The 9,230-nt window shown below is 40.1% G+C and overlaps 1 long non-coding RNA gene across 1 annotated transcript; it reads left to right on the forward strand.

Annotated features, from left to right (window-relative positions):
* The first annotated feature begins 5,293 nt into the window (after positions 1-5,293).
* LOC108524392 (uncharacterized) lies at positions 5,294-8,943 on the forward strand. Its single transcript, XR_001884039.1, has 3 exons — positions 5,294-5,624; positions 5,895-5,978; positions 8,659-8,943. It is a non-coding gene; the product is annotated as an uncharacterized LOC108524392 (long non-coding RNA).
* The last annotated feature ends 287 nt before the right edge of the window (positions 8,944-9,230 follow it).

Below are 9,230 nucleotides of genomic sequence, written 5' to 3' on the forward strand. Positions count from 1 at the left end.
TGGGCGGGGAGAGGGGCGCGGGGCCAGATGCTGTTGGGCGGAGCTGGGTCTTGCGACTTCCCTCAAAGACACCACCCGGGCTGCCGAGGACTTCGCTGCTGCCCACCCAGTGTGGGTGACAGGCCTTTATAAGCGTTGTTCTGCAGCTTCCTGCTGCCTGCTGAGCTGCTAAGGGTGTCCCGCCTCCTCGCAGACACTCCTTCCTCACCTCGGGGCGAATATTGGCCACTAAGTGCTCTTGTGCCCCCGAAGGTCTCGGCCATCCTGCCACTCCCGGCCTTCTTCAGGGGCAGGCTAGTTGTCATCTCTGGCCCGCCACTTTCCCGACCCCTGCCATCCCTCAGATCCACTCTGCCCAAGGATGCCTCAGGCCATATTGAAAGCAGTATTTTTCAGGAACATTTTAAAACTAAAAAGAATGACTAGTCACATCAAAATCCTCAAAATGTAGGACCAATGACATTTTTTCTTCCCATCTGTACCCATTCACTTACCCTACTCTTCTGCACTCCCCCCTCCCCCAATAACTCCCTGATAACAAAGCGCACCGTGTTTACTTCTACCTTTCAGCCTTAACTCACATTGTTATTTCCATCTGTAAGCTCCTTGCCTCAGCCCCTATTATTGGGGCCCAGGTCAAATCTGCCTACTCCACAAGGCATTCCCAGATACCTTAAAATTAATGTCTCCTGATCTCCCAGTGTACCAAGTACTTTATACCTGTTAATCATTTTCATCGTGGCCTGCCAGGTTTTATCCAATTTGTGTGTTTCTCTTTTCCTACTAAATTATTCCACTCAGCTCACACATTTATTCAGCACCTACTAATGGGTCAGGCAAGGTGTTAAGGGACTGAGGAAACAGATGACTAAGAAAATTGCTAAAGATGAAAAGCAGCATGTGGTTTATGTAAGAAACATATCTAAATAATATAGGCTCACCAGGCCTTTACGGTTATGAACAGTGCTTTATGTGTCATATATGCTCAATAAATATCTAAATTGGGTGGGATGCTAGTATAGTCATTCATTTGGAATATTATAAAAATACAAACACCTCCTATGTACATAGACTGCTAAAGCCAGAAGTCAAAAACAAAGTAACTACTTTTAATTAAACTCACTTTGGATACATTATTTCTAATGCTCACTACAACCCTGCAAAGTAAGTATTATCTCTAATTTGCAGATAAAGAAAGTGGGCTCAGCAAAATTCAATAATTTATCTAGGACCACACAACTAGCTTTCAATCCAGTTATAGAACTAAAACATACACATATGGAAAACTAAGCCATTACAATTCAGTGTGATTAGTGTGGAATACTGAAGGAAGGCTAGATATGCCTAGAAATGGACCATAGCCTACACACATTTGAAATACTATTTGGATTTTTTTTTCATGCTTTCTTTTTTTATACATAGATTCAGGTGGTTTATGTGTAGGTTTATTATTCAGATATATTATGTAGTGGTGAGGTCTGGGCTTCTAGTGTACCCATCACCCAAACAGTGAACATTGCACCCAATAGTTAATTTTTCAACCCTCACCCTTCCCCTCCCACTCTCCCCACTTTTGGAATCCCCATTGTCTATTATTCCCCTCTGTATGTCCACATGCGCCCAATCTTTAGCTTCCACTTATGAGTGAGAACATGTGGTATTTGATTGTCTGCTTCTGAGTTATTTCACTTAGGATAATGGCCCCCAGCTCCATCCATGTTGCTGCAAAATACATGATTTCATTATTTTTATGGCTGCATAGTATTCCACGGTGTATGCATACCACATTTTATTTAACCATCTGTTGGTGGACACTTAGGTTGATGGTTGGTTCTATGTCTTTGTCTTTTTGTCATAACAATTTCTTTTTTCTCTCTCTCTCTCTTTTTCAGAGACAGGTTCTTGCTCTGTCACCCAGGCTGGTGTGCAGTGGTGTAATCATAGCTCACCACAGCCTTGAACTCTTGGGCTCAAGCAATCCTACCACCTCAGTCTCTCCAGTAGCTAGAACCACTGGCATGCACCATCATGTCTAGTTAACTTTTTAATTTTTTGCAGAGATGGAGGTTTTTTGCTATATTGCTCAGACTGGCCTCAAACTCCTGTCATCAAGTGATCCTCCTGCCTCAGCCTCCCAAAGCTCTAGGATTACAAGCACGAGCCACCACACCCAGTCACAATTTGTTTTCCTTTGGGTGGCCAGTAGTGAGATTGCTGGGTCAAATGGTAGTTCTATTTTTAGTTGAGAAATCTCCATACGAGTTTCCACAGAGGTTGTACTAATTTACATTCCCACCAACAGTGTATAAGCAATCCCTTTTTTCTGAATTCTCATCAATATCAGATTGTTTTTTGACTTTTTAATAATAGTCATTCCGACTGGTGCGAGATGGTATCTCACCGTGGTTTTAATCTGCATTTCTCTGATGATTAGTGATGCTGAGAATTTTATCGTGTTTATTAGCCACCTGTATGTCTTCTTTTGAGAAATATCTATTCCTGTCCTTTGCCTACTTTTGAATAGGATTATTTAGTTTTTTCTGGTTGAGTTCCTTGTAGATTCTGGATATTAGTCCTTTGTTGAATGCATAGTTTGTAAATATGTTCTTCCATTCTGAAGGTTATTTGATTATTTATTTATCTTACTATGCAGAAGCTTTTAGCGTAATAAAACTCATTTGTCTGTTTTGTTTTGTTGCATTTGCTTTTGAAGACTTGCTCATAAATTCTTTGCCTAGGTCAGTGTCCACAAGACTTTTTCCTAGGTTTTCTTCTAGGGTTTTTATTGTTTCAGGTCTTAAATTTAACTCTAATCCATCTTGAGTTAATCTTGGTATATGGTGAAAGAAAGCGGTCCAGTTTCTTCCTCTGCATGTCTATCCACTTTGTGTAGCACCATTTATTAAACAGAGTGTCTTTTCCCATTATTTATTTTGTTGTCATTGTCTAAGATCAGTTGGTTGTAGGTATATGGCTTTATTTCTGGATACTATTTGCAATACCCTTCAGCTACAGGAATAAGTAAAAAAGTACAAACCAAAAGCTGCAACATTTCCTTACTAAATCAGCTAACACTCTTTCAATACTGATTGTTGAAGAAACAGAGGGAAAAAAAATCATACCACAGTATCAATGGCGGTCTAGGTATTGGAATTTTTTTGTTACATTCTTCTGAAATTTTCTAATGTTCCTCAATAAGCATATATTACCTTTATAATCAGAAAAATCAACTTTAAAATATCAAGTGGACTTTGGATGCCATGTGTAACTTCATCTGTATACAGTATAAAGACATAGGTATGGAATAAAAAGGCATTAAGGAAGAGATAATGAAGTGCAAATACAAATGAGTTTTAAAAAGAAAAAGAATTACCACAAAGAAATTAGAGCAAGGGCAAAGATTTGGCTATAAGGATTTTCATTTCTCCATTGCAGCACTAATTGAGAGCAAAAACGGCCAGGCCAGTGGCATGTAATCATAGCTATTTGGGAGGCTGAGTCAGGAGGACTGCCTGAGCCCAGAAGTTCAAGACCAGCCTGTGTGATACAGCAAGACACTTCCTCCTCAAAAAAAAAAAAAGGAGCGCGGGAAGACATCAATTGTTTAAATATCCAACAAGAGGTATAATGGAACATATACAACCATGTTGTCTCTTTTAAACAAAATATGTTCATTAAAAGTTTTTGGGTTTTTTGGGTTTTTTGGAGCCGGAGTCCTGCTCTGTTGCCCAGGTTGGAGTGCAGTGGCGCCATCCTGGCTCACTGCAACCTCTGCCTCCCAGGTTCAAGTGATTCTCCTGCCTCAGTGAGCTGGGATTGTGCCACTGCACTCCAGCCTGGGCAACAGAGCGAGACAGCAACTCAGGAAAAAAAAAAAAAAAAAAAAAAAAATTCAGGCCGGGCGCAGGTGGCTCATGCCTGTAATCCCAGCACTTTGGGAGACCGAGGCGGGAAGATCACTTGGGATCAGGAGTTTGAGACTAGCCTGACCAACATGGTGAAACCTCATCTCTACTAAAAATAGAAAAATTAGCTGAGTGTGGTGGCACCGCCTATAATCCCAGCTACTCAGGAGACTGAGGCAGGAGAATTGCTTGAGCCCAGGAGGCGGAGAGGCTGCTGTAAGCCAAGATCAGGCCACTACACTCCAGCCTGGGCAACACAGTGAAACTTTGTCTGAAAAAAAAAAAAAAGTTTTTTAAGTTCCAAAGTAGCATATACAGTATGATTCCATTTTGAATTTGTACTTAGTATAATTCATAGAAAGGGTCTGGAAGACTCCTACAAAGTATTCACACTGGTTGTTTTTAAATGGGTAGGATTTGGAGGTTTTGTGTTTTGGGGGTTTTTTCGGCCTTCATTTTCTAAAGCAAAATAATTGCTTTTTTATGGGAACTAAATTATTTAAAATTGTATAAATCTATCACAGTAACAAATAAATTACATATAATTGTAAAGAGTTTACCACCTTTCAGCTGTGAAAGTTGATAATATAAATCGGGCCATTTTGTCATACCTATTAAAAGTGGAGAGGCCAGAGGGAAAAAACATTCAGGTCACAAATATCACTTGAAAAATAATTCTCTACAGGCCTGGCTGTTGAAACTGCCTGCTAACACTTAAAACCTATTTAATCTAAAGGCTACTAAGACAGCCTGCTACAATTCTAAGATGAATTTTACCCACCACTGTCACTCAGCAATCAAAATTTGCCAACCCCACCAAAACATTAATAGTGAAAATAAACGCTCTTGAAGACCAATATGTAACATTTCTCTTTCTTATAAAATCTCTAACCTCTTCACTCTTCAGACATCCCAAAGACCACCCCAGTCTACATATATGCCCCAAATTACTATTTTCTTCCCAAATAAAGCATTCTAATTTCAAAGATTCATCTCTATATTCTGACTTCACAGTTTTAACACTTAATGCTGTTTTTGCTTTTAGTTGACAAATAAAAATTATATTTATAGTATACAACGTGTTTTGAAATATGTATACATTGTGGAATGGTTAAATAAAGCTAACACATGCACCCTTCGGCTTTTTAAAAACTAACGTCCAATTCATCCATCAACGACCAACAAAAATTCCCTGAGAGTAAAGCCTTTGCTTAGCTTTCCAGTTCCGTTAAACGGGGGAAAGAACAAAAGGGTCACCAGGACCCTGCCCAACAATACGCCACACTCTGTCTACCAAAGCCACCCAGCCAGAACACGCCAGGTGACTGGCAGGCAGATACTTCCGGAAGAAGTCGGTCGGCGGAACCTGGAAGTGAAGCAGAAGACGCACGGTATTCTGGGAGGAGTTGGGGAGGCGGGATTGTTGTTGCTGGCTGTTACCAGGACAACCGGAGGCGATTGACCGTTATCTGCGGTTTGCAGCCGTTAGCGGGAGAGGCAGAGAAGTTCAGAGGTCTTTTAGGATGTGCTAAACGGTCGTGAGGGCTCTCTTAAGATTTTCCTCACAATAGGTTATCCAGTCGTGCCCCTCGGCCCAACCGCTGGCCCCGGGGATCTGAGTCGCACCCTCTTGTTTTTCTCTGTCTTAAGGTGAAATGAAGTGTGGCCCAGTGGCTCCTCATTGTCGCTTCTCTAGTTTTCTGCCTCCTTTTAGAAAATGTAAGTTGAGAATTTCTAATTTACATCGGGATGTATTCTAATGCGCTTGTTTTAAAATTGTGGAAAACTTTTAAAAGAAAATAAATCTCACCAGTCATCAGAAGTAACAAACTTTTCATGCATTACCTATTAATTTTTTTCTGCATATTTTTTCATAGTTGAGATAATTTAGGGAAACCATTTTGTGTCCTGCATATATGGGCGAATACAATATAATTTTGGTATCAATAGCAACAAAGAAGGCATTGAAGACTTTAAATCTGTTTACAGTGAATTGAGAAGACAGGATGAAGTGGACACAGCATGTGAAGACAATTCTTTCAAGAAGTTTGGCTGTCAAGGAAAATAGAGAATGTGAGTAGCTGAAGGAGAATGACAGGTGAAAGAAAGAAATTGGGAGCCAGACAATACAGCTGGACAGTTTACACCTGTATTGATGTCCCACCTTTTTCACAAAAGATTGAGTATGCTTGGGAAAAAACTACACACTATCATAGGAGAAAATGATTGGAAGAGAAACTGAGGCAAAGGTAATTGGAAAACAAAATAAAGCCAGGAGTATGTTAATACCCCAAAACTTCATACCACAAGGTCCATGTAATTACTAGAGGGGTGCCACAGATTGGGCGCTGAGGTTCCTAGCAACTAAACCGAAGGGAAAATATAGTTATCAGTTTCACATGATCCATATGAGGGGCATATTATAGAATCCTGTTACACATTAGCTGTATGAAATTGGGTAATGTAAGCTCTTTAGACCTCTTTTCTCCATCTCTTAAAGAGTGGGGAGAGGAAGAAGGAGACTGTTAGGCGAGTAGATCTTTTAATATCTCTTCCACCACTGACAGTCTGTGATCACACAGGCCAGAGATGGCAAACTCAAATGCCTAAATTAGGGACTAAGAAAGTTTCGTAAGTGAGGAAATGGACTGAATGTAACAAAAGCAAGGAGTGATAGAGATTAGAATGGTAGAGCTGATTGAGCTGTCCCATCTAAAACTCCAGCCAGTTCTTGCAAGAATAAGGATTCAGTGTTGCCAGATATTCTGATTTTTCAGGAGAAACAGGAAAATCATATTTGCGATAATATACAAAACAAAACACCTCTACTGGCTAGATACCATTCATGGGTCACTAATTTTCACCCTCTGCTATAGGTGAAAGGACCTCAACAAGAGGGATAATTGTTTGAATTAAAGAATTAAGTATGAAGAAAGAGGAAGAAGTCAAAAAGAATACCAAGATTTCCCCTTGGTAATAAGGAGGAGGTAGTAACATTGATACTAAAATCAGCAGAAGGTTTGGGGAGAGAAGGTGCTTGATGAGAGTTTCTTGAACATGGGGCAAACTTATTCATACGTATCCATAGCACATGAATCCAGTTCAGCTGTTGGGTTTGAGAAATCTGTGGGATTTATCGGAAAAGGGTGCAGGAATGTAGGTCAGGAGTTTGGGGAAAGAAGATGAAAAAGGAGTTTAAGATGTAAGATTCATTCTTTCAGTAAAGTTTTATTGATTATATATCACAATATGTATTTGCACGAGACTCTAAACTGTCTGAGGGCAGAAACCACGTTTTTTTTTTAACCACTTACCCAGCTCCTAGCACAATACAGAGTCAGTGCTTATGTATGTTGAATAAACAAATGAAAAAATACAAAACACAGTGTTTTACAGTATAGGAGATGCAGAGTTGAATTAGAAAATCTTAAGGGAACAAGAAACACTGGGGTCTACTTGAGGGTGGAGAGTGGGAGCATGGAGAGGAGCAGAAAAAATATGGGGTACTAGGCTTAATACGTGGGTGATGAAATAATCCTTAAAACAAACCTTCATGTGTACCACCAAACCTAATATAAAAGTTTTAAAAGAATAAAATCTTAAAGAAGTTTATAGAGCAGGGGCCCCATCTCCTTAAAAAAAAAAGAAAAGAAAAAGCAAGTTTATAGGTCAGAAAGTAAGACAAGTCTTACACATAAGCAGCTAATGCAAGTTTTAAAGTAGTGCCATTTAAAAACAAAAAAGTACCATGGGATTCAGAAGGGAAAGATCTTTTTAGAAGAAGAAGTTAAGCTCCGTCTTTCTAGATAGTGGGCAGTTAGGATTAGATCACACAGGTGTTAGGAGAGAAACTGATCAGAAGCAGTTAAATAGAAGATGTAGGCCGGGTGCAGTGGCTCACACCTGTAATCCCAGCACTTTGGGAGGCCAAGGCAGGCAGATCACCTTAGGTCAGGAGTTGAAGACCAGCCTGACCATATGGTAAAACCCCGTCTCTACTAAAAACACAAAAATTAGCGGAGTATGGTGATGGGCGCCTGTAATCTCAGCTACTCAAGAGGCTGAGGCAGGAGAATTGCTTGAACCCAGGAGGCAGAGGTTACAGTAAGCCAAGATCACACCTCTGTACTCTAGCCTGGGCGACAGAGCGAGACTCTATCTAATAAATAAATAAATAAATGGGTATTATGGCATATAATTCCTGATTTTTTGGTTGTTCCACATCCCTTTCAGGAAACCACCACTCACCAGCCTTAGCTGGTTCAAGTGGGACTGATTCCCAACTAGCCACCCTGTCCCCATTCCTACACTTGATTCAGACCTGACCAATGAGAACCATCATTGGTACTTTTGCTGGCACTATTTCTTCAATTTTTTTTTTTTTTTTTTTTTTTTTTGAGATGGAGTTTCGCTCTTGTTGCCGAGGCTGTAGTGCAATGGCGCAATCTCGGCTCACCGCAATCTCGGGTCACCGCAACCTCCTCCTCCCAGGTTCAAGTGATTCTCCTGCCTCAGCCTCCCAAGTAGCTGAGATTGTAGGCATGTGCCATCACACCCAGCTAATTTTTTATTTTTAGTAAAGACGGGGTTAATCCATGTTGGTCAGGCTGGTCTGGAACTCCCGACCTCAGGTGATCCACCCACCTCAGCCTCCCAAAGTGCTGGGATTACAGGGCTGAGCCACCGCACCTGGCCCGCTGACACTATTTTAAAAAAAAAAAAAAGCTTCTCTCCCTCTGATGTTATACTGCAGGTGCTAAAGACCATACAGACACAGAGCAGACAGGCCACCTTTGCTACCACATGGAGGTTTGTCTAATATTGAGGCTAAAGAAGCTGAGCTGGAAGAGAGACCAAATCCTGATGACATTGTTTGAACCCAGAGATCCAGACATGCCTGAAAACTAGTTTTACCACTGGACTTATCTGTTAAATGAGCCAATAAACTCTCTTTTATACTTAACCTTGGGTTTTACCTGGATTTTTGTCATTTACAGCTCAAAATATTCTAATATAGAAGTATACATCATTAAATCAACATTATTTCTTTTTTTCTCTGTCTTGTTTTAAATGTAACTCTGTAATGTACTCTAAAAGCATTCTACAGTCTCACTAAGTTAATCCACAAATTTGGTAAAATTCCAATATTAATCCCAAAAGTATTTTAAGAGCCTGTTTTTGTTGTTTGCTTGTTTGGGACTAAACAGAATTACTCCAAAATTCATTGAGAGAAAACATGAAAAAAAAAAAAACAAGAAAATAGAATTCATAAAGGGGAATTGTATTATAATAACGTGTAAAACAAGAATAATAAACATAGCATGG

The sequence above is a fragment of the Rhinopithecus bieti genome, unplaced genomic scaffold (assembly GCF_001698545.2).
Source record: "Rhinopithecus bieti isolate Rb0 unplaced genomic scaffold, ASM169854v2 scaffold_83003, whole genome shotgun sequence".
In the NCBI taxonomy this organism is placed as follows: Eukaryota; Metazoa; Chordata; class Mammalia; order Primates; family Cercopithecidae; genus Rhinopithecus; species Rhinopithecus bieti.